The sequence below is a fragment of the Corylus avellana genome, chromosome 4, assembly GCF_965113065.1.
Source record: "Corylus avellana chromosome 4, dhCorAvel1.hap1.2, whole genome shotgun sequence".
NCBI lineage: Eukaryota > Viridiplantae > Streptophyta > Magnoliopsida > Fagales > Betulaceae > Corylus > Corylus avellana.
Genome location: NC_142493.1, coordinates 1,970,715 through 1,995,437, shown reverse-complemented (window position 1 = coordinate 1,995,437; position 24,723 = coordinate 1,970,715). Strand labels below are relative to the sequence as shown.

General features: G+C 35.3%; 4 pseudogenes; all 4 read left to right on the top strand.

Annotated features, from left to right (window-relative positions):
- Window positions 1-243: 243 nt before the first annotated feature.
- LOC148586133 (UPF0481 protein At3g47200-like) lies at window positions 244-1,648 on the top strand (annotated as a pseudogene).
- A 3,478-nt stretch (window positions 1,649-5,126) lies between these two features.
- On the top strand, window positions 5,127-9,025 carry LOC148586132 (protein WHAT'S THIS FACTOR 9, mitochondrial-like; annotated as a pseudogene).
- On the top strand, window positions 8,942-10,703 carry LOC148586131 (F-box/kelch-repeat protein At3g06240-like; annotated as a pseudogene).
- Window positions 10,704-16,867: 6,164 nt separating this feature from the next.
- LOC132177193 (UPF0481 protein At3g47200-like) lies at window positions 16,868-18,232 on the top strand (annotated as a pseudogene).
- Window positions 18,233-24,723: the final 6,491 nt, after the last annotated feature.

Below are 24,723 nucleotides of genomic sequence, written 5' to 3'. Positions count from 1 at the left end.
AATAAATTATTTTCTTTTAAAATTTGAGTCTTATTTTAAAAATTTACGTTGATAGGAATAAGTGAATTTAATCATTTAATTAATACTTTATCATTTTTCTTCATGTGTAAGCTGAAATTTTTTCTTAATAATTAATTAGGCCCAACACATAAAATATTTAATTGAAAATGGGAGACAAACTTTGCTGCTTGACCCTTGTCATTGTCATTAGGGAATTTAAGAAAGGCAACTTCGAATTCCTAGATGGAAAAAGAATCAGAAAGTGCAGAAATTCAAGAAGAAGTAAATGCTTTGATAATAAATGTGAATGAAATTTCTCAAAGTGAAAGGGAAGCAAACAGTCCTAGTGGATATGAAAGTCAAAATGGAGAAGTTGATAGAGAAGCAAATGCGTCAATCGGAAATGTTGGTAAATGACATCAAAACAGAGTACTGTTGGTAAATGACATCACACAAATGCTAGAAAGCTTGGAGCCTCCCATATCACGTGAATGTTGTATCTTTAGGTTAGTGTTCCACATGATCTTCGCTAATTGAATGAAGCAGCCTACACTCCTAGGGCTATATTGGTAGGGCCTTTTCACCATGGCAATGAAAGATCGGAAGCCATGGAAAAACTTAAAGTGAGATATATATTTCAAAAGATTTGTGGAAAAGGTTAAGCTAAACGTGGATAAATTAGTAGGCACTATAAGGGATAGGGAATGAGATGTTTGTTGTTGTTATACAGAGACTAGCAAACTTAGCAGTGATAATTATGTGACAATGATCCTGCTGGATGAGAGCTTCATTATTATGTGTTTCCTCATACACATGTATAAAGAATGGAGAAGTGATGACGACTTAATAGTATTTACAGAACGGTTGAGGAATATTGTATTTAAGACATGCGGTTGCTTGAAAATCAATTAACTTCCTTACTTTATTATTGAAGAATTATACAACTTTGCATTTGCATCTTTATTAAAGATCCATTCCTTTGCTCAACTTGTCTTTACATACATAACACGTTCCAAGCCTAGAAAAATATCTCCTGATCCCAATTTGAAAATAAAGCACTTTGTTGATTTGTTAAGAACCTATCACCAAGAAGCCCTGGCATAAGAGTTACGCATTTGTACACTGCGAGCCAGTTGCACGAGGTAGGAATGAATTTTAAGGTGGGCTCAAGCAAATGCTTATTTGACTTGAAGTTCACAAACAAAGTGTTGGAAATACCATGCATAGAATTATACAATGAAACAGAGTCTCTTTTTCAAAATCTCGTTGCCTTAGAACAATGTCACTATCTGAATGAAGCTTATTTTACTGATTATATTCGCATATTGGATTTTCTGATTGACACTCCCAAAGATGTGGATTTACTTGTGTGAAAGGGGATCTTGGTCAATTATGTAGGCGACATCAATATTGCAGTGACAACTTTAGTCAACAATCTTCGCAAACAAATTATATATAGAGACACGAACTCCAATTATTGTAATCTCTGTAAAGATTTGAATACATTCTATGAGATTCCTCGGCATAGTTAGAATGCTACCTTCAGTTATTTTAGCACTCTTTGGAAACTGCTTCTACCGTAGTTGCTATTATCTTGTTGGTGTTCACTTTCACACGAACTGTATGCACTATCATCTCATTACAATAGATCTAAAGTATGTGTAATTCTTAATGATATTGAATTGCATTGTGATAACATTTTATTGTTCGATTTTTTTTTATTGTTTAAGGAGCTTAAGATTTGTGGGATTGCATTCTACAAGTTGGAAAATTTAAGTTTGATTTAAGTACCAATTTGTTTGCTTTTGCACTCAATTAAACTAACACTTTTTTTAGATTGTAATACTATATATGCTCTATTTGCAATATTCTTTATACACTTTAATTGAGATATTTTCAATCAATTATCCTACCAATTGCTATTTGTTCATAATTCTTTTAGTTTTCTCCCATTTCTTTCTCTCTCTCATATTATTGGTACATGTAGTAGTTAGATATATGTGTTTGAACTGAAGGAAAGAGAAAAACCTTCAATGGCTCTGCAACAATGGTTACGCCAGCAATAGATGAATAAGGAGCATGTACAAAAGTAGAACATAAAAAGAAAGAAGCAACTTCTTTATTTTATTGTCATAACCCAATTTCTGGGGCTTTTCATTCATCTAGTAGTGGCACCACAAGCTTGAATTTTTTGTAAAATATTGTTATGTACAATCTTTTATGTGTTAGTACTCCCTCTTAATTCGTCTGTATTATTTCATTGGTTTATACCCTCATCTATTGCTATGATGTTTGAAGTGATTTTTGTGCTTCTCATTGATGGTTTTACTTCTCTTCTTGGAAACCTCACGCCTCACGGCAAATGTTCAATGAATGAGGTAACTTTGGCTAACACTCTTGAAATACATAAAAGATTATTGCCTTCTCTATTAGAGGAGATGATGCAGGACGGAAGAAGAATAGCATAAACATAAAGGATTTACGTCTCACTAACACAAGAAGTATATAGGCAATGAAGTAAATATCAGGGAATCCAGCCCAGCCACACAACTCTAATTGTAGGAGCATCTGCAGCATGTTTCTTTGGTGTCCGTTATATAATGTATTCAAATCTGCAGCATGTTTCAGGTTTTTGGAGAAAAAGCTTTTGAGAAATTTGGAAAGTATTTCATCTCAATGCATTTCTTTGATCAACACCCGGGCACACACAAGAAGATGCTCTTGTTCAAGTTTGCCCTCCCAGATGACAATAAAATGGATGAGATGGTTCGATTGGTGGCTCTTGTACCTTATTATATCGACTTGATTGGGCAATTTGACTAAACAACAAATTTGCCAGCCAAGTCCTAATTCATTTGAACTCCTATTTGTGCAATTGCAGGCTCGATCTAAAACAGAAGGATCCAGAGTAAAGGCTGCTCAAGAGGCATATAAAGAACTTCAGAATGTCAGGCAAGAAGTCTTGCAGAAAAAGAAGGCAGAGAGGAAAAAGATGATGGAGGAGGCCGAGGCAAAGCTTGGCTCGGAGGCTACTCGCAAGAAGGAAGCAAAAGAGCGTGCTCGTCAGATGAAGAAGGGAATGCCAAAAGTAAAGATGACCCGTGCCCACTAATTCCTAGATTTCAATGGACAAGTATCCATAACTCAAAACTCTCCTATTCCTCTGCTTCATTTTCTGATATACTGAGTTTCCCTTCCAAAATTTTTGGTTCTGTACGTACCCTTATTGCCATGTACTTCTAGTCCCGACCGTCAACTCCAGATAGTTTTGGATTTTGAATGTGCCAAAATTCAATGTTGCAGAAACTATTCTGAAGCTGCTATTGGCTTCATTTTTACTTCTGGGTGTAACTTCCACAGTAGGTTATGGCATCACTGACGTTTGTGTCCAGCAATTATATCAGTTCTGGACAGCATTGCTTTTTCACTGCTCGGGCAGCTTGTTGGCGTTTTCTTCTTCCTTCTCTCTCTCTCTCTCTCTCTCTCTCTCTCTCTGTAATAGTATTGCCATTTTTCCCCCCGGTGACCACTGTATTGCTATCCAAGCATCCAAACCCAAATACAGAAATTCAGGCACCAAGGAGTGTTAAGCTAATGGGAAGTGGTATGCTCTCTCATGTCAAGATCTTTAGAGGCATGCCGTGGGGATAAATGCAAGTCGATCTAATGGAGTTTGGGCAGTATAATAGTCTGAAAGCTTCGAACCCTAAGACCAGAAAATTGAGTTACCACAACAATTATAGCATAGGAAGAAAAAAGAAAAAGCCGAAAAATTATAGCGAATGAATCATCAAAAGAATTATAGTACTACTTTGTAGGAGTAACGTATTACCTACAAGAGGTTTAGGATTGAAACTTGTTTATACCATAAAAAAGAGATTTGAGGGAAAGGAGACTTCAATCTTCTATCTCATTGACTCTCACCAGCTTTCTAACGAACACCTAAAAAGAAAAAAGGGAAGGAAAAAAAAAAAAAAAAAGCAAATGATTCTCCCACTTTTCATAATGTTGTGTTTTTAAGAAAAATGCTAGCCACTTGTGTGATTTACATATGGCTAGCTTCCGCGCTGGAATGATAGTGCAATGTGGCACTAGCACGTTAGCCTCAATTTTTTTTTTTTAACACTATCATGTCAATCCAAAAGAATTTGCTTAACGTCTTTCACGAGTGTTCGACAACTCCTTTGAAGGTGGTTGGGCACTCCAACCATATGTTAAAGAGTAATTGTATGGTCATGAGTCGTGACCACCCTTGATGTTTGACTTGATGGTCGTGGCCACCAAATCTCTCCAATCTGATGGTCTCAACTGCCTAATTTAGTGGTTTTGATTAAACCCAAGTGGTGGTTGGGGTTGGATGAGGACTAGGAGAGGATTAACAGTTTTTTTTTTTTTTTTTTTTTTTTTTTGTCTATTGTGAGTATGACAATGCTATTAGCACTTGAGTGTAAAGAGAGCGTAAAATTAGAGCAGTGTCAATCTTTTTTGTAAGCATTTACATTCAATTCAACAAATATTTAGCTAACATTTAGGTAAATAATATATTTTTCTATTTTAGCTATCTATTTTTTCAAAATACTTACATTTGACTTAGCATTTTAGCTATTCATTTTCACATTTTCGTTTAAAATATTTGTTTTTATCTACTTTTATTATTCCCAAAGAACAAAGAATCATATTGTTTTTTTTATTATTAAAACTTGAATGTAAAGTTTTTTTGAAATCTTTTTTGCCAACGAACTAACCAAAATAACCTTCTACCTATTTTTACCGGCCAATGTGAGTGATAAATGTGGCTAGCCAAAATACCATAGAGTAAGCATATACCTTGAAGGCTTTGAACCCATGGAAATAGATCCTCTCCATTTCAAAATCTCTCTATTTCTTTCATTTAATGCATTTTCAAGAGTAGTATTGTCCAAAAGTTTTAATGATGGTAGTGCATTAAATGCAATACCCTTCAAAATGCACTAAATAAAGAAAATTGAGGGATTTTAAAATGGAGAGGATCATTTTCCTGAACCCATGAACTCTCGTAGTAACTGCTTTGCTTCCTCGTCTACCTCCTTATTTCTCCGCCAACAGAAACACTCAGCCATCTGTCTCAGACAATACTCCCACCCATCATGCCTCCTCCACACACAACCAAGCTGAAGCTCCCGCACCAGCTACACCAACTCCGCACCTTCGTGGACGCCAAAATCAAATGGGTCCGAGACCCATACCTCGACTTCGCTGTCGAGTGAGAGAAAGACCTGAAACAAGCCATCTCCCTCAAGAACCACATCCTCTCCACCCCTTCCAACACTCTCCCTCTCTCCACCGCCTCTCTACTCAAACCCCATCTCCACCTCCCCACCTCCACCTCCACCTCCAAATTCTCCCTCAAATACCCCTCCATTTTCACCCAATTCATTCCCAGTCCCCACCTCCCTCCCCTCCTCACTTTTACCCCTCAAGCCCTTGCCCTCCACAAAGAAGAGTCCACCATTCACACCTCAACTTCTCACCGAAATGACGCCGTTCGCCGCCTCGCCAAGCTCTTTATGCTCACCGGAGCCTCCAGATTGCCTTTATATGTAATAGAGAGGTTGAAATGGGACGTCGGTCGTCCCCACAACTACTTTCTGACACTTTCTCGCCGATTTTCCTGAGTATTTCCAGGTTTGCGAGATGAGAGACGAGTTGGGTGGCGAACAAGTGCTTGCCTTGGAGCTCGTTTCGTGGAGAAAGGAGCTGGCTGTGTCGGAATTGGAGAGAAGGGCGTGGAATGGCCGTGACTTTAGACGCAAGAGATGGGTGCGCATTGCGTTCCCCATGTGTTTGACGAAAGGTTTTGAGTTGGAGAAAAAGGTGAGGAATTGGGTTGGGTAGTGGCAAGATTTGCCGTACATTCTCCCTACGAGAACGCGTTTCATTTGCCCCCCAATAGCGATCAGGCGGAGAAGTGGGCGGTGGCGGTGCTGTTGGAAATTGCCTTGAATTAATCAAGCCATGAATCCCACATGAGTCAAATGGTTTGGTGAACTCCACCAACCAAGCCGTCAAAGCAATAGTGAAAGGTTATTGCACCAACCAAGCCGTCGAAGGAATAGTGCATAGTTGTTGCACCAACCATTCTCACCAACCCTTCTACACCTATATAAGGAGCATCAAACTTCAATGTTTCAAGTGTGCTAAGACAAGAAAAGTATAGAGAGAGAAAAAGAAGGAAAGGTTGAGAGAAAAAGGTATAGAGAGATAAGTCTAGTGTTAGGCATATAAGAATTGCAGATCACAACATAGAAGAGTTGTGTGCAATCTCTCTTTGAAATATCTCTTGTAAAGTCTCCCTGTTATTTTCTACCAAAGTAGTGAAATCTCTGCAACTTGGTGGATGTAGGCAGTATTGGCCGAACCACGTATAAATTTCTTGTCTTGTGTATGTTTGTGCGTGTTTATAGTACTAATCAAAAATACACGTGTATGTTCTGTTTAGGAAAGATTGGATTTTAAGTGAGACCGGTGTGATTCCTCCAATCTTACCTGGGAACATACCGAGCTGTATCTTTGGTAAAATACTATTTACTGTACTTGTGTGTTGTTGTCTTCTTGACATATTGGATCCCAAGATCCTGAAGCGAAATTAATGGCGCCTAATTTCCTAACAATTGGTATCAGAGCGAGGTTGCGGATTTCTACTCGTTAAGAAGAAATGCAGTCCTTGAAGTTTGGGATTGATAGGTTCGACGGGAGATACCCGCCTCTAGTCCTAGTGATGATGACGAAAAATCTGGTACTAGCGACGTAGATTGGGAGGATTTGGATCTAAAGGCGGCGAGTTCCATTCGGTTGTGTCTGGCTAAGAACGTTCTTGCTAATGTGCAAGGGACGTCAACAGCAAAGGAGCTTTGGGAGAAGCTCGAGGAGATGTATCAGACGAAGGGAGTCTCTAACCGGGTGTACCTGAAGGAGCAGTTTCATACACTGCGAATGGATGAGGGTACAACTATTTCAGACCATTTGAGTGTTCTCAATGGAATCGTCTCTGAACTCGAAACTCTAGGAGTTCAAATGGACGATGAAGATAAGGCCTTGAGGCTTATCTGGTCTCTTCCATCTTCCTATGAACATATGAAGCCAATATTGATTCATGGGAAGGAGAAGATTTTCTTCTCAGAAGTTACCAGCAAACTTCTGTCAGAGGAAAGAAGGCTGAGTGGTGGACATAATTCTACACTTGAGAACTCGGCGTTGGTAGTTGCAAATTGGAAGAAAAAGAACCCTGTGAAGGGAAATCTTGTATGCTGGGGGTGCGGGCAATCTGGACACCTTAAAAGAAATTGCCCAAAGAAAGGAGCAGATTCGGCAGGTTGCTCCAAAAACGCTAAGTGTTTCTCTCGCTGCAGTGAGAGATGATTATGATGATGCTCTTTGATAAAGGCATGTACATCCTCTGGCATAACCGCTAAAAATGTCAGGATAATGGATGTGTTCTATTAGCGGGTCCACAATTGCATACGGGACATTGGTTTGGTCTTTGATGTCGGGTATGTGGTGGAAAATGGTGTCGATGGCTGATGAACTTCCGGGGGAACCAAACATGGAAGTTGCCCCATATTTTTCAGCAGGATTTTTTCGACATGTGCCGGAAAGGAAAATTCTTAGAATGGTTTAATTCTAAGTGCATGTGCTCTTTATGGTGGAGCATGATAATTCTTATAGAATTATGACTGTTGGTGTAGACAGTGTTTTGTACGACATCCCAGGGTGTGGGGATGGGCATCGGTCAAGATGCGGACCTGAAGTCTCAGGTGGAGGTTGCAAAATTCAAGTCATGGTAGAGATTGTAGCGACTTGATGGAATTCAAGTCAAGGTGGAGATTGTTGGAAATTGCCTTGAATTAATCAAGCCATGAATCCCACATGAGTCAAATGGTTTGGTGAACTCCACCAACCAAGCCGTCAAAGCAATAGTGAAAGGTTGTTGCACCAACCAAGCCGTCGAAGGAATAGTGCATGGTTGTTGCACCAACCATTCTCACCAACCCTTCTACACCTATATAAGGAGCATCAAACTTCAATGTTTCAAGTGTGCTAAGACAAGAAAAGTATAGAGAGAGAAAAAGAAGGAAAGGTTGAGAGAAAAAGGTATAGAGAGATAAGTCTAGTGTTAGGCATATAAGAATTGCAGATCACAACATAGAAGAGTTGTGTGCAATCTCTCTTTGAAATATCTCTTGTAAAGTCTCCTTGTTATTTTCTACCAAAGTAGTGAAATCTCTGCAACTTGGTGGATGTAGGCAGTATTGGCCGAACCACGTATAAATTTCTTGTCTTGTGTATGTTTGTGCGTGTTTATAGTACTAATCAAAAATACACGTGTATGTTCTATCTAGGAAATATTGGATTTTAAGTGAGACCGGTGTGATTCCTCCAATCTTACCTGGGAACATACCGAGCTGTATCTTTGGTAAAATACTATTTACTGTACTTGTGTGTTGTTGTCTTCTTGACAGATTGGATCCCAAGATCCTGAAGCGGAATTAATGGAACCTAATTTCCTAACAGGTGCTTCACGAGTTGCTGTGGTTGACGGTGTCGAAGAAGACAGAGAGGGACAATGTGTTTTGTTTGGGGGAGTACTTGGGGTTTGGGGGAAGGTTTAAGAAGGCTTTGGTTCATCATCCGGGTATTTTTAACTTGTCGAATAAAATCAGGACGCAGACTGTGGTGCTTAGGGAGGCTTATAGGAAGGATTTCTTGGTTGAGAAGCACCCATTGATGGGTATGAGGCATCGGTATATTCATCTTATGAATAAGGTGCAGAAACGGGGAAAGCAGGCTGCTTTATCGACCAATGGTAATGGTAGAAAGAAAAAAGGAAATGTGAGTAATATGATCAATAGAGGATGATAGGTTGGAAGCCGAGTACAAATCAAGGAAGAATACGGGACTTGTGTTGGGTTTCTGTTTTTGTTTCCAGGTATTTTTGGTTGCATATATTTGCTTTTCGGCCGTTGGCGAGAACTCTGGCCTACATTGATTGCCAATCTAGTTGCCAGGACTCATGAGAGCAGCAAATGCAGCTAAAATTCTTGTTTTATCATCACTGATCACCAGGTGAGATTTCGTAGCTATTGGATATTATTTTTGCCTCTAAATTTGGTGCTAAATCCAGACGGGTTGGGGGGATCCGGTTCATTTACTAATCCAGGTGAGATTTCTGATGGGCCTCCTTTCTGAACTATCTCTGGGCATATCCTCAAGGCCCAATCTCCAACCACTACACAATTACTCGGCCCATTGTATTTGGTTGCCGCCTGGGATAGTATACTACTATAGAAACTCACGAACTAGGGCTTCTCCTGTCAGCCTCTCATCAGTTCGTCTTCTCCAAACCGCACAATGGAGCGAAAAAGGGGGAAATCAATCAGAGAGATGTCGCATCAACTCCCACACGATCTTCAGATTGAAATCCTTGTAAGACTACCCGTGAAATCACTTTTACGATTCCAATGTGTTTCCAAATCGTTCAAGTCTTTAATCAGTAGCGCTGGTTTTATTTCCACGCACACCAACCACCATGAGAGCACCAACAATTATGCTCACTTAATTTCAGGGCGATTTAATCGGTCTGAAAATGACGAGGAGAAAGAAGAGTTCAGATGTTTCCAGTTCAATGATTCCTTCCGTGAGTTTCACAAACTTGAATTCCCATCCCAGTTCCATAGTTATAAATGTTTTGACAGTTTTGTAAACGCTCTTGAGTGTAGGGGATTGATACTTTTGTTTTATCCATTCCTATTGGAGGGTGATTGTTTCGAATGCTTGACTCTATGGAACCCTGCTGTTAGAATGAATTTGACTCTCCCTACACCTTGCAATGGTGTAAGGGTACCCGTCCGCGGCTACTCTGTTCATGGGTTCGGTTTTGACCCTAACACTGATGACTGAGAATAATGTATGAATATGATGATATATTTTCACCTCGGGTGAAACTGTTTAAACTTTCTACAGGCGCTTGGGAGACTGTTAGGTTCTTGGACGACTTTCACTATCTTATAGCTACGTGGGATTTTCAAGCTTTCGTCAATGGGGCTAGCCATTGGCTTGGACGTCATTCATCAAAAAAAGAATTGGTGGTTGTGTTGTTTCATATGTTTGATGAAGAATTTCGAGTGATGAAGCTTCCAGATGTTTTAGCTACCAGATATGTTACAAGTTCTCTTGAGGTATCTGGTGGATTGCTCTCTTTGATGTGCTATGGCGATGTGAGACCTGGAAATGAGAGTTGTTGCATTTGGTTGATGAAAGATTATGGCGTAATAGAGTCTTGGACTAAACAATATATCCTTGATTTAAGGGATTGCGGAGGGCTGGCCTGTTTTATGAATATTCATCATAGAGATAGTGAAGAGCTATTCTTGTATGATCTCAAGACCAATAGAATCATTAATCATGGAATTAGAAATATGTATCGTCTTAGTATGAATGCATACATAGAAAGTCTAGTTTTACTCAATCAAGTAAATGCTATGCCAGATCAGTAAGAGACTTTTTGAAGTGAAAGGATCGATGCGGCTCACCAAATGGCTGGAGAAAGGCTTAGGTAAGCACATAAAATATTAAGGAAATGTTTGACAATTGGCACCTCTTAGAACCCCTATATATGGTAAATCTTTTATTATGAACTCTGAGTTGGGTGAGAATGATCAAATGGCCGTTCTTGTAGAGAACGATGAACTATTGATTTAAGGGAATGGGCCGGGGAAGTTTCTTTGTTCTTTTTCAATAAATTATCACTTGTAAAAGAAAAAAATTATCTTCAAAATTTTTTCTTTCAAACATTAAGTAATAAATTATGGTTGTGTTATTGCTTATTGCTTATTGCTCATGATTTATGTTCATATTATCACAATATTGTTTGGACATTGAGTACTTGTGGCTAGTCAATTATGATATTTAATATATGTATATATTTTTATCTATACAAACATGTTGATGAAAACTAGGTTTAGCAACACAAACCTCGCTCTTCAAATCTCACGGCTCTCTTTTTAGGCTTTTCATTAACAAGGGTGACCAACCAATTACGACTAACTATATATACAAGACAAGAAGAATAGATGGAAGAGTGAAAGTACCTACTTTTACTTGATTGCCTTCTTTGCTTCAAATAAGATAATCTCTATTTAAATTACAAGCATAAACAAACAGTTGACTTCAATTATCATTTTTTTAAAAAAAATTTCAAAGCGGAAAATTTTTTTTTTTTTAAAAAAAAAGGGTAGGTAGATTGGTACCCCAGAAGAGTGGTTCGGCCTCAGAAGGCCCAATCATATGGAGTCTGGTTTGGGTTCTTTGGGATGGGATGCATGGGAGCTTCATTTTCAACCCAAAAAAAAAAAAACAAAAGAAGTAAAGATATATTAAAAATAAGGGAAAAGTCCATGTACTCCTAGACTACTACTTAATTGATAGTGTTTTTTTCAAACTTTTGATTGAGACAATATCTCCTCTAAATTACAAAAAAATTGTACCACACAAGGCCAGCAAAAAGACAAAAGTGACTTTTTTTTTTTTTTTTACTAAAATAAAAATACTCCAATAAATTTAAAAAATAATAATAATTGAGTAAAGTTAGGTCATGGTAGTCATGCGATAGTCAGTCGGGTAGGAGAAGGTTGTAAAATATTTGAAACGCTGATTTAGGTGGAGGAATGGGGAGGTTCTACATGTTAATGTAGAACCTTACCACGCAAGCCTTCAAAATTATGAAAATTCTCTCGAGTGAGAAAACACAGTAGAAATGAAAGGCGGTTTTTCTTTGCCGATGAGAGCATGTCAGAGGGAGTTTCTCGGAGCTTGGACGTCTTCTTTGGTGATCAGAACTTTTCTGGTAATCTTCAGACTCCTTACGATAATATTGGAGTAATTTTTTTTTTTTTTTTAATAAAATAGAAATACTCCAATGTACATATTTTTTTTTAAAAAAAACAAACAAACAAAATAATTGAGTAAAGTTGGGTCATGCAATAGTCGGTCGGGTAGGAGAAGACTATAAAATACTTGAAACGCAGATTTGGGTGGAAGAATGGGGAGGTTCTACTAGTTAAAGTAGAACCTTACAACACCAGCCTTCAAAATTCTGAAAACTCTCTCGCGCAGGAAAACGCGGTAGAAATGAAAGGCGGTTTTTCTCTACCTGTGAGAGCGTGTCAGAGGGAGTTTCTTGAAGCTTGGATGTTTTCTCCAGTGATTAGAATTTTTATGGTGATCTTCAGACTCTTACGATAATATTAGAGTAATTTTGTTTTTAATAAAATAGAAATACTTCAATATTTTTTTTAAAAAAAAATAAAATAAAATAATTGAGTAAAGTTGGGCCATGCGATAGTCGGTCGGGTAGGAGAAAGCTGTAAAATACTTGAAACGGTGGAGGAATGGGGAGGTTATATGTGTTAAAGGACAACAGGATAAGGTCTTGCAATATACCCCACCCTTTCTTGTGGTCAACTCTAAACTCATTTGCGTCATGAATAAAATCTTTAGCTTTCCAACATTCCAACAAATGATCTATATATATTTCAAAATCTTCAAGATATAATGCATTATACAGAAAACCAAACTTTTTATCCTCATCACCTAATTCATTATAACAGAACTCTAAGAATTCAATCAAGTCATCCATACCTTGGACTTTGGTATTGGCATTAGGCTATCTTTACAATCTCTTTAGTCCCTTACTCCACAAGTCATAGTTATCTTGCTTTCTTCTAAAGGCTCTCGCTACCTTTTCTATCAAGAGCTGCAAGAAGGAACGCTCGCTAGCAACTTTTCTAGCTATTGGTTCGATACCTGAAAGATTTACATTTCGACCCAGTTTTTCCAAGATTATAAGCATCATTTTTAGACAACCGTCGCACTTGAACTTCCTCATTTGTCGCCATACCATCACAAATGTGAAAATATCTCGTTGCCAATACCAGCTTACTATCTTTTTGGTTGTCACCGATTCCTATCTTACGTACATCAAAAACTTCCCAAATTTCATCCAAAAGAATTAAAGTAGGGGCTTTTTGCATTCCAACTATGTAGATATTCACTGAGCAATTTCATTAAGTTCAACGATATCTTCCATATTCATTTTGAGTCGTTCCATAATTGCACGTTGCAACTTTTTTATGCTCCAGTCCTTTGATACAGTTAACCAAATGACAATATCAAACATTTTAGCAATATAATAATAATAATAATAAGGATAAGGATAATATATATTTTTAATTTTATATATATATATATTCGAATTTAGTATATTTCTTATTATTTTTTTACTCTAGGGTTTACAAAAATCGTAAATCACTTTTATATTTTCAAATTTAGTATATTTATTGATATTTTAGATTTTTTTTTTTTAAAAAAAAAAAAAAAAATGGGGCACAAAATGGTTAAATTAAGCCCAAAAGTTAGGCCCAATACTTAAAATTAGCTCAAAATGCAAAAAAATTAAAAAAAATTGGTTACGCAGTTCGGATAACCGAGTACCAACCGGAACCGGCCGGTTATTGTATAACTGGTTAACCGGGTACCCGATTCCGGTTTTGGTTTTTAAAAATGAAAAATCGGGCACCTTGATTCCAGTTTCTGGTTTTAGCCAATAACTAGGAAATCGAGATCAAGTTTACACTCCTAAAGGATGTTGCAGGAAGGCCAAGTGCAGAACTACTTGCTACTTTCTTTGATAACATTCTTAAGAAAGGTGGAAGCAAGAAATTGAGTGATGAAGCCATTGAAGAAACACTTGGAAAGGTCTTACCTATGAGTTATTTTGGTTAACTTCTCATAGACATTCCTGGACTTCATCATTTTCTTGTTTCATTGCCTGCAGGCAGTAAAGTTGCTTGCTTATAATAGGTGAATTTATGACCACATTGCTGCATAAGCTTTTTCAATGTACTCTTCTCATCGTCATGATTTGTACTATTGTCAAAAAGGGGTGATGCTAAATAGCACGCTGGACGTGCATGAACAGTCATGCACACCCAGCCAATTTTTTTGTTTTTTAATATTTTTATTAAAAAAAAAATTAGTTGGGCGTGCGCTGAATCATCACTCGTCAAAAAGAAGTCTTAGAGGAAGATTCTTTCTGCCAGCAATCATACAATATAATTAATCATCTACAACTCAACCATCAACTGCATGCACGTACGTACACGTTGCTTACCGCCAAATGCCCATGCTCTTCTGAAACTATCCGTTATATATAGATAAAACGGCGTTATATTTCAAGCCCTTCAACTTGGAACTGATGTTCAAAGCCGTTATATATAGAATGACATGTTTTCTTTTTACATTTCCTGAATATCTATTTTTCAAATTTATACAACTATATATTCATAGGTTTATTAATTAATACATCGGGATCAGGAGATGCACAACTTATATATAGTGGGCTGTTGTGTTACTATTATGACCATTAGTTGATAAGTTCATTTAATAAATGGTCTGATCCACCAGTGAAACGGAAGTGCATGTGCTAGTTTCACGAAGTGGACGGAGTTGTCGAGTAAGCCTCAAAGCTTTAGAATAATTTTATAAGTTATTCTTATATCACTCTATGAATAAGATGACTTTTAAAATTACTATTTGATCAAAATTTATATAGGTGTTGTCCAATGGTCGATCCTAGACTTTCATATAACTCAAGAAAGGCAAATTTTCTGAAGAAAATTGCACTCTAGAATTACATACTTGTTGCTTGCCAGCTAGAAAAATGATGTGCAATTTCAACCAAAGAAAAAGAAGAAAAAAAAAAAAGAGTACTCTTCTTAATTATTAGAAAATTTTCTGGATAAAAACGTAAATGAAATCTATAATTAAGAATCCAAGCTAGCATTCTTGATTTCAGATACAATGAATATGGAGTGTGTATTTTCTTTGTATCCGAACACATGCTGCATTTCTAATTCAATTCTCAAAATGATATTATTATTTTTACTTTCTTTATTTTATCTTTTTTTGTTTTTCTAAGCAAACAAAGAAGAAGACATAAGAGCGGAGTGGTGCCCATCAATTAGCCAAAGCGGCTGTTAAACAAATTATAAGTCAAGTTTGGATGGAAGATATTTGCTGATGTACTATTTATGATATTATTTTGTTAGAGCAACCTACTCTATTTTTATGAGATGTATAAATAAAATAAAAAAATAAAAATAGAGGCAATTCATTTAGCTAAAATTTATGTATGGCGTTTCGATATATTTTTGAGATATTGTTTATGTTTATCAACCAAAACAGAAAAAATTCACAAAGAAAAGTAACTATAAAAGTAATGTTAAAAACTATATTTTTATCTCATAACTATTTCACAATGCTGACGTGACAATTTTAACTAAACTTGATTTTTTTTTTTATATTATTATTATTATTTTTAAACAAAAATTGATTTTAAGGGTTAGTTGAGACTGCTATATACATCAACATTATGAAATAATTGTAAGTTAAAAATATAATTTTTAGCATTTATTGACTATAAATAAATGAAATACTTATATAGTAAAATGCGAAAGTGCCTAAAGTATTTGAACATATAATACATACAGTTGACAATTTATTAGAACCTAAAATCTGGCGACTTAATTATTTTCTATTTGTCTATAATTAAAAAGAAAAATTTCAACGAAAATAATTAATAATAACCCGTTGGCCTAGGTTTATTACACGTCTTGGCATTATTGACTAAACAAATAAACAAGGAATTCATGAATTATTATTAACCGGGGTGAGAGTTTAATGGTTGACAAACATTTATAATTAATCTTTAATGCTCTTCTTCTAACTTCTAAGCAAATCGCAGGTGCAAGAGCAAAGTTTAATGGTCTGTTAAGCAAAGTTGACATATTGATTAATATTATGGCTTTAATCGCATTAACGTGGCCGACAGAAAAACGAAAGAAAAATGTCATTTGCATGCGGAATTTTCGTTTATTTGGCGACGGTTGTTTTTTAGTCAAGTCAATGGTTATTGTTAATTTCCTTTTGCTTCTAATCTTTATTCTTGATCCATAAAACGCAATGCACATTTTTCTATTTAAAGACGTAAATGTAAATGTGATGATAGTTAAGGGGTTAAAGTGTATTTTCCGCTAAACTTCTTTTTCTTTATAACTCACATCCACATGCAGATGCATGTAGATTTGATTTGCAGGAGCTGAAGGTCGGTGTGTCGCTTACTCACGCAGCTAAGTTTCTTCAATGTGAAAACCCCCCCTCTTCTTTCTTAATTTCTTTCTTCTTCTTGTTTTTATTTTATTTTTTATTCGAGCGACTTTTGTACAAGCTTTGAGTATTTCTCTTTCCACTGGCAAACAACACCATTGATGTTTTTCTTTTTTGGCAAATGATGTGAGTTATTTTTACATGATACTACATGTAGTCGTCGTATAAATTTGTCATTGGAGGGGGTGGAATCACGATTATGTAGCTGATATTGGGTGTCTTCGGTAAAGAGTACTCTTGAAAAGAGAAATGAAGAAAAAATTGATTGATATGATGTAAAATAGAAATGAATAAAGTTTGATGTGGTTTAACATTGACGTTGCTGGTTTTGATAAACCTCATTTGTGTTTAATCTTATGCATATGAGTTTCTAATTCTTTTTTTTTTTCTTCCACCAGCATCAGTTTCCATTTCAGCTATTACATCATACCCTAATTTAGTTCTAAATTTTGTGAATATCAAGGATTTAAAAGATACTTAGAACATAGAAAAAGTGAACACGAGATTTTGCAGCATCATGGGAACTATCCTCCAATGTTTTTAATGCTAGATAGTGACCCTATCTTTGTCTTTGTCGTCAGGAAATTTAAGAAAGGCAACTTACTAAATGGGAGAATATTCAGGAAGTGCAGAAATTCGAGAAGAAGCAAATGCTTGCATACTAAATGTGAATGAAAATTCTGAAAAAAGATAAAAGAGTGTTGGCAAATGACATCACACAAATGTTAGAAAGCTCAGAGCATCCCTTATCAAGTAAATGTTGTATCTACAGGGTTCCACATATTATTCGGAAATTGAATGAAGAGTTTTACACTCCTCAAGCTATATCAATAGGCCAATTTCACCATGGCGATAAAAGATTTGAAACCATGGAAAAGGTTAAAGTGAGATATTTCAAGATATTTGTAGAAAAGGCAGAACTAAATGCGCGTGGAGAATTTAGTAAAAACTATAAGGGGTAGGGAAGGAGATGTTCGTCATTGTTATGCAGAGACTAGCGAACTTAGTAGTGATAATTACGTGAAAATGATCTTGCTGAATGTGAGCTTCATTATTGTGTTTTTCCTGATAGTAAACCAATCGCTTGGAGAATGGTTGACTGATGACGACTTAATACAATTTACACCACGATTGATTGCTATTATGTCATTACACCACGATTGATTGCTATTGTAGCCATTGACATATGGTTGCTTGAAAATCAACTTCCTTTTTTTCTTATTGAGGAATTATACAACCTTGCCTTTGCATCTTGCTCAAACTACCCTACCTTTACTCAGCTGAGCTTTGGATTCTTTGCATGTTACAACACTCAAAATATGTCTTCTGGTGATCCCAATTTGAAAATACTGCATTTCGTTGATTTGTTAAGAACCTTTTTTCTACCTCAGTCAAATAGGCTATTACAAAGAGTCGATTACGTCAAAGTCGATCATTTGTACAGTGCGAGCAAGTTGGGTGAGGCAGGAGTACTGAAGTTTAAGATGAGTGCAAGCAAATGGTTACTTGATATAAAATTCGAAGATGGGGTGCTGAAAATACCACGCTTAAAATTATTAAGTCAAACAGACTAATCTCTTTTTTGAAACCTTGTGGCCTTGGAGCAATGTCGCTATCTATGTAATTCTCATGTTACCGATTACATTCGCTTATTGGATTTCCTTATTGATACTTCCAAAGACTTGGATTTACTTGTGTGAAAGGGGATATTGGTTAATCGTTTAGGCAACAACAATGCAGTGACAACTTTAGTCAACAGTATGCATATTTTATATGTAAACATGAACTCCGATTATTGTGATCTCTGTAGAGATTTGAATACATTCTATGAGGATCCTCGACGTAGTTGGAAGGCCACCTTAAGACGTATTATTTTAGCACTCCTTGGAGAATTGTTTCTACCGCAGCTGCTATTATCTTTCTTGTGCTCACTTTCACACAAACTGTATGCTTTATCATCTCATTATGGTAGATCTGAAGTCTGTGTAATTTTATTGGTATTAGATTGCATTGTGATAACATTTTATTGTTCAATTATTTTTGTTGTTTTGGTAGCTTGAGGTTTGTATGATTGCAGTCTACAACTTGAAAATTTTGAAGTTGACAATTTGATGTTTTACTGATTATTGCATGAACAGTGTCCAGGCTCAAGTGATTACTAATATAGTAATATATATCAGTTTTTTGATTGAATTCAGTGATACTACTTTTTATGTAGAGGATTACATTGAAATTGACCTGTAGTGATATTTGTACTGTTGTCATTCATTAAATTCGGGGCGGAGTTTTCTTTCAATGTAGACTTGAATTTTTTCCCAATCCAATTTATAAATTGTCTTGTATTCTTCTCACGTACGTACTTTTTTAACATCACTAACATTGTTGGAGAAAATTCTATTAGACAATCTATAATTTTAATGCATGGAATTAATCCGGATTAGAGGAAAACTCTATTCTTAGACTTGGTTTAGATTAAATTTCAACATATTTTGGAATTTATGGAGTAAAATGAGACAACTTGAGTATCAAATTATGTAATGGAGGAAAAAAAATATAGAAGATGGCTATTAGGGTAAATCAATTGGATATTGTTTATGGCTAGCCCAACTGCGGCCCAAGCATAGTCTGGTTCCCGGTCCGTGTTGGGAAAACTTAACTTCCATATATGGCTTCAATATTTTAATTTACATTATCGTTAAAGGATACATTCCTATCATCATGGAGTTTAATATTTCTAATGCAAGTGATTTTTGTAGTTCTAAAAAAAAAAAAGAGTGGGCTTTTCAAAAACTTTTATAGAGGCTTCTATAGTTCTATACGAATTGTTACATAGCAAATACGTAACAACCAGTCTATCAGATACATATAAATTAAAATAAGCTGGGTCCTACTTAGGTTTTACAACTTGGATTCCAATTTCCATATAGCGCAAGTTACGCGGTTGCCTTCTTCAAATATGGGCCCTAACTAGATTTTACAACCTGGATTCCATATAGCGCAAGTTACGCCAGAAAGAACTCTACCCTATCCAAAGAGTAGAGTATCATATCATGCAAGTTGATTACTACGTACAGACAATGACATTTCTCGTAAGCCTTAAATTTTCATTGTTTAATCATGGATCCGATAATACTACACTTAACCATACAAATATATAATAATGGTTTCTAACACCTAAAGTGGGCATGCATTGTAGAAAACCGTGGCTTATCTTGGACATTGGGATAGTCCTCGTAATGTGAGGGGCCCAACAATTAAAAATGACATCAAAAGTTCGTCCGTGACTTGTTGAAGGTGAAAAACGAGATAGTGGGGTTCTTGGGTTGGGCATTCGGACATCAAAAGTTAGAAAGGTTTTTTTATTTTTTTTAATTATCGATTATTTTAAAAATTTAAGCAGAGAGAAGAGTAAATTTAATAATTTAATTAATATTTTAACGATTCCTCATGTGTGAGTTTAAACTCAATTTTAAAATGTGAAGCCAAACACTTATAATTTTTAATTGAAATGATGAGTAAATAACAGAGTTAGGTTTGAACTCAAGATTTTTAGCTTTGATACTATGTCCAAAGCTTTAATATGAGAAGAAGTAAATTTAATTATTTAATCAATGCTTTAATACTCTTCTCATATATGTTTTTTTTTTTTTTTTTTTTTTTTTAATGATATTCAAATATCAGAGGATAAAGAGAACTGGTTCTCCAAGAAGGCAAGACCACAAACTCAAACCTACAGCAAGGAAATCCCTCCCAATACAGTCTTCAGTCTTCAAAGTCAACTATATCTCCATAAACCTCCTCATGAATACTCAAACTCCTCTTTTTTTCTTTTCTTTTTTTTGAAATGATATTCAAATATCGATCAGAGGATAAAAACAACTGGTTCTCCAAGAACACAAACTCAAACCTACAGCAAGGAAAAAATCCCTCCCGAGACAGTCTTCAGTACCTTCAGTCTTCAAAGTCAACTATATCTACATAGACCCCCTCATGAATACTCAAACTCCTTTTTAAAATGTGAAACCAACACGTATATTCAAATATGATTTAATTTGATCATAATTAATTACAATAAAACCAAATTTCATAATTTAAGCACATTCAATTACAATCTAAAACAAATCCCATAATATATGCTATGACTTCCTTGACCAATTTAATCTTCCTCGATGGATTAGTCTCTAGCTAACGAAATAACATTATGGTAGCTACTAGCTAGTTTTACTGCAAACGCATGATATAAGCTGCTTGAGAAATAGAGATTTAAGTTAAAAAAGTCTTTAAATACCTTTTTAGTACCTGTGGTTTGCACCAGAATCAAATAGTCACTTGAGTTTTTAAAAATGTCACAAATAGTACCTATGGTAAGCAAATAAACCCACTTGTTACCTCCGTTAAGATTCTATTAGTTTTTTAATAGAGCGCCACATCATCCTTGCACGTGGCGTGGTACCTGAGTTTTTAGGTGCCATGCCATATTAAAAAAAAAAATCAAGAAAAAATAATAATAATAATAATAATAATAATAATAATAATAAAATAATGAGAGCTGCGGTGGCTGAATTACCCCCAAGCGGTTTGGCCGAGGGTGTGCGATCTTTCTCTCGCATTTTCTCTTTCTCTGTCTCTGCTACTTCTATTCACACAATGATTTCCTTCCTTCCTTGATTCCTTGTCCTTTTTGTTAACTGTGGGTTGCCCTCCTCTGCTATCTCTCTCTCCCACTCTCTTGTACGTCGTTACATTTTTTGTTTTTGTTATTGCAATCTTGGATGGATATTGCTCATGGGTTTTTTTTGGATCTTGTAATTTGAATTTGTCTTCTTCATTTGTTGTTTCCTTTTTATGTTACATGGGTCGGTTTTATTTTCAAATTTTGATTACTGGATTTAATTTGTTCAATTTTGAAAAATGGTTTTCTGAATGTCCATATCCTCTATTTTATTTATTTGGCGGACATCTGCATAGACTGCATGTTCTAGTTTTATATTTTGGAATATTTAGCTTAGACCGAAACAGAAACTGAACAAAAAATGTTCAAACTTTTGGGTGTTTATTAATTTGTTTCCAATTCTTATCGGCATTTCATTTTTTTTTTTTTTTTTTTGGGTTTTCTGCTTCTGGGTCTCCCTGGATCTAGAAATTTTCTATATTTTTCTCTTTCTCTATCTCTGTAATTTGGGAATTGAGTGCTGAACTTTCCAGGCTATCAGTTGTATAAAAAGTTTTGATAATTTTTTTTTTTGTTTTGTTTTTTTTTTAATATGATGTGGCACTTAAAACCCTAAGTACCACGCCACGTGGCGCCTTGAAACCATAGGTACCACGTCATGTGTAAGGGTGACGTGGCGCTCCGTTAAAAAATTAACAGGATCTTGACGGAAGTACCAAGTGAATTTATTTGTTTACTATAAGTACCATTGTGACATTTTTAAAAATTCAGGTGGTTATTTGATTTTAGTGCAAACCACATGCACTGAAAATATATATAACCCTTATTTTTAAGCTTTTTCTGAAAGTTCGTTTTTACAAATTTTAAAGTAAAAAAAATAAAAATAAGAAGTACTAATGAATTTTTTTATTAAACATGCAAACTTTTATTTAACACAATTTTTTAAATACTAAAAATATTTTTTAAGCTTTTTAACGCATCATTTTTCTAGACCAGAAAATATTTCTCCAACACATTTCTGAAAAAACTCGATCTGTCCAGTCACGTAACTCATTTCCTAACTCATGGGATCATCATCACGTTGTATCACCCGTGTTAACTTGTAGCCCATCACCCTACGACAACATCATGTTTCATTTAATTCAACACCTTTATCCAGTCAAAGATCACACCCAACCAGAGTACTACTCAATGGTGAGAGGACACGTAGCAAGAAATTGATAGAAGAGAGGGAACCCACAAATATCAGGACAACCATCTATCGAAGGTAAACACAAAATCATGAATCCTACTTTTTCCATACTAAAGACATCTCTTAAGAAGAAGAAACACGAATGACTTGGGCATCGAAAGTATCTCCACCAGCACATCCGGGAAGCCCTAGGTCTTCATTTAACCTTTTTGCGTATACTCGTGATCATCACATAAGTTAATCACTAAAAAAATATTTCATTTGTTCATTTTCTCCACGTCCATGTTACCTCTCTTACCCAAGTTCCTTATCAACACTGCAAAAAATATGGATTTACATGTGCAAAAGGGGATTTTGGTTAATGGTTTAGGTGAAAACAATGCAGTGACTTAGTTAGTCAATTATAATCTTTGCAAACATAATTTTATTTCAGAAACGAACTCCAATTTTATATTCTTTGTAATGATTTGAATACATTCTATAAGGATCCTTAACATAGTTGTAAAGGCTGCTTTGAAAAGTGATAATTTTAGCACTCCTTGGAGAACTGCTTCTAACATAGCTGCTATTATTTTGCTGGTGCTCACTTTCATATATATATAAAAGTGATAATTTTAGCACTCCTTGGAGAACTGCTTCTAACATAGCTGCTATTATTTTGCTGGTGCTCACTTTCATATATATATATATAGGCGATTAGCGGTTAATAGTTTTAAAAAAATTTAAAACCGCTAATAGTAACCGCCTAGGTGGTTAGTGATTTTTCTTAACCGCCTTCAAAAGCGGTTAATGAATGGTTAATAACTGTCCGCTAATGAATAATATAAAAGCCAACCAACCATTGATTGCTTCATTTTGCAGATTATACAAAGACTTGATTAAAAAAACACTCGCATTATTTTAATTTAGTCATTATTATAAGATCTATCACTATTGTTATTGAATTATATATATGTGTTCAGTTATAGATATTGATCATAAGCGCTGAATGTTGCACACTCAAACCACTTAACTCCCATATGTTAATTCCTTAGTATTGTTATTTGTTTGATTTTGTGTTGTTTTAGTGTTTTTAGCTTTTTAGTAAAGATGCAAAAAGTTCCATTAATTTTGGGCTTAGAGTACACTTTGAGAAGACCTAGAAGATGTGGGTAAGCGTAACTAATCATAATAGAGGACATATATGATGTGGTTAAGTTTAATCAAATCAAGGAAAAGATTAAATCAGAATTTCTCTAATTGGAGTTAAAATCGGATTGGATTAAATTTTGGATTCTGCATATGTCTCAATATTTTGATTACAACTTTTAGCTTAAGTATCGGATTAAGGTGAAACTAGCAGTGTTGGAAAGCTAACTCAAAATACTACAAATCAATGTGAAATACGAATTTTCTAATTCGGACGTTTGCTATTACAAAATTGTCCCGCAATATAAGAACGAAAATCTAGATGAATCCTTGTATAATAGGGCTATATTGAGGGTGTCAAATCTCAAGAACTACACAAACGTTATTATCAAGTTTTTCAAGATTAAAAGTAACTTAAATATAAGGTTGTTGATTTTGTTTAAAACTTAAGTGCATAAAGTAAACGTAAAAGAGAATTGAAATAAAATAAGGAGAGAGAGAGAGAGAGAGAGAGAGAGTAGGGTATTAACTTCACCGCTATCAACACAACAATGGTTAACCATATTTAATCAGAGAAATTCATTCTATGCATGATAAAAATAAACAAGAAAGTACTGTTATTAAGGAATAAGTATAATCAATCTTCAGTTGGCACAAACCGTCCATCTAACCATTACGATATGGTCGTACGATCTGTCTTCCCTAAGTATAGACTATCTAATTCCTTAATATGCTATGCATAATCAAGGAATGAGCACTTGTAACTCATATTTGGTTGGTACGAACCGTCTACCTAAATTATACTAAAATAGGGTGTAGTATGATTCGTCTTCCCTAAGCATTGGCCTATCTAGGGAATATTTATATAATGACTTTTCATGTAGGTCACTAAAAAACCTAAAATGTGAACCATTTATCATACACTATATCATCGGTTATGAAATAAGTGGGGTCAAAAAGACGGGTTCATTTTTTAGATTATTAAAAGACCATAAATAAAATATTTGTTGTTTCATAGCTAGGTCAAGAATAAATGATATAAAAGCCAACCAACCACTGAGTGCTTCATTATACAGATTATTAAAAGACCATAAATAAAATATTTGTTGTTTCGTAGGTAGGTCAAGAATAAATGATATAAAAGCCAACCAACCATTGAGTGCTTCATTTTACAGATTATTCAAAGACCATAAATAAAATATTTGTTGTTTCGTAGGTAGGTCAAGAATAAATGATATAAAAACCAACCAACCATTGAGTGCTTCATTTTACAGATTATTAAAAGACCATAAATAAAATATTTGTAGTTTCGTAGGCAGGTCAAGAATAAATGATATAAAAGCCAACTAACCATTGAGTGCTTCATTTTACAGATTATTCAAAGACTTGATTATAAAAACACTCGCATAATTTTAATTTAGTCGTCATTATAAGATCAATCACTGTTGTTATTGAATTATGTTCAGTTAGA